Raw genomic sequence first — 1793 nt, forward strand, 5'->3', positions numbered from 1 at the left:
CAGTGTTTTTGATTCACCACACCAGGTGCTGGTCTTCCCACCTCTGTGGTCTTGATTTTTACCTTTCTTCCCAGTATAGTAAAGGATATAGACTGACCCTCAATCTCTGTTCCTTGTTTTTCTTCAAAGGTGTTCTCATCATCAGCTTTTGCTTTGAATTCGAGATAAGCAATCCCTTTACTCTTTCATCTTTGCTGACTAATCTGATCTCCATGGCATCTTCAAACACTTCTTTTAATTCATCCTGAGTGATTTTGTAAGGTAAATTTTTGGCCAAAAGTGTTCTGGCATCTCAGTCTTTCTTAGTGTCTTTTCACTTTGGTCTCTCTAGTTTAATGTCATTGCCAAAGACTTTTAAATCAGTGAGTTCCAAGGCTTTTTCCAGGTCTTCAGCAGATTCAAATTCCACATGCCAAATTTCCATTGCTGACATCCATGACAACAAGACCATTTTTAGCAAAAAGGTCTCTGAGACCAGTTTTTAATTCCAGAGCAGACTTGTTACAATTCAGGTTTCCAACAAATAGACAGAAAGCTGTAGTTGGTTCTATGGTTTCCACTTTCTGCTTCTTGGCTTCAGGAGCAGATTTCTGTTTGACCATTTCCTTCTTTCATTTTCCAGGTACTTCTTTCACAGGTTTGTCTTCCTCTTCATCCTCTTCTTCTTCATCATCCTCATCTTCATCCTCATCATCGTCCTCTTCCTCATCATCATCACCATCATCTTCCTCATTGTCATCATCCTCAGCCACACTCTTGGCTTTCACAGGAACCAACTTGGCAGTAGCCCTCTTACCTTTTGCCAGAGTAGTCTCCATAGTCTCTTCTTCAGAGTCATCTTCTTCATCCTCCTCGTCCTCATCATCCTCATCCTCATCATCAAAGTGAGGAGCAGCTGCTCCTTTCATCCTGATGGGCTCAAATTCATCCTCATCCTCATCATCTTCTCACTGTCTTCATCATCTTCCTCATAGCTTTCTTCCTTCTTGGCATTCTTGCCATTCTTTGCCCCCTTGGCTGGAGAAACAGGTCCCTTCTTACCGGAGGTCACGACCACTGCTTTGCCTTCAGTGGCTCCCGTCTTGCCAGGTGCTGCTGTTGCTTTGGCTTCTGTAACTGTCTTCTTAGCTGGTGTGGTGGCTGCCTTCTTGCCAGGAGTAACAGCTGCTTTCTTGGCCAGTGTGACAACTACCTCTTTTGTGGAGGAAACCACTACCTTCTTTGATGGCAGTGTGGTATTCTTGCCTTTTTTCTGAGGAATAACAACCTCTTCTCCACTGTTTTCTTCTTCTTCATCATCTTCTAATAGTTCCTCATCTTCACAGTCTTCTTTTACTGCCTTGGGGGGGATGATCCAGGTTCTTGGAATCACTTTGATTTTTCCTGGCTTTCACGATCTTCACCATGATGGTGACTAGGGATGACAGAGTGTGTGGAGAATGAGTGGCACAGATGAGACTATAGGAACCCAAACGATGTTGATGGCAGACACAGCGCTGAAGAGGCTGGAGTGCGCATGCGTGGCTACCAGCTAGAGCTTGAGAGCCCATCTGCTTTTGATGTTTTCTGCATCATTCAACAATTTGCCCAAAGAATCCTTCAATACCCCAGTACAAGGTTTGAGATTTTTCTTCAGTTCCCTCAGCTTGAGAAATGCTGAGAATGTTCTTCCCTTTTGATTTGCACATTTCATTATAATATTTGACTTTGTCTTCTCAAGCTGACCTTTGACATTTTCTGTTCAGCTTTTGTACTTCCTCACTAATTCCATGTGCTTTAACATATCTATGCTA

At 42.9% G+C, this 1793-nt stretch overlaps 1 pseudogene; it reads right to left on the minus strand.

The window, feature by feature from the left end:
- Nucleotides 1–9: 9 nt before the first annotated feature.
- Nucleotides 10–1406, minus strand: LOC102827019 (annotated as a pseudogene).
- Nucleotides 1407–1793: the final 387 nt, after the last annotated feature.

The sequence above is a fragment of the Chrysochloris asiatica genome, unplaced genomic scaffold (assembly GCF_000296735.1).
Source record: "Chrysochloris asiatica unplaced genomic scaffold, ChrAsi1.0 scaffold04995, whole genome shotgun sequence".
Taxonomy (NCBI): Eukaryota; Metazoa; Chordata; class Mammalia; order Afrosoricida; family Chrysochloridae; genus Chrysochloris; species Chrysochloris asiatica.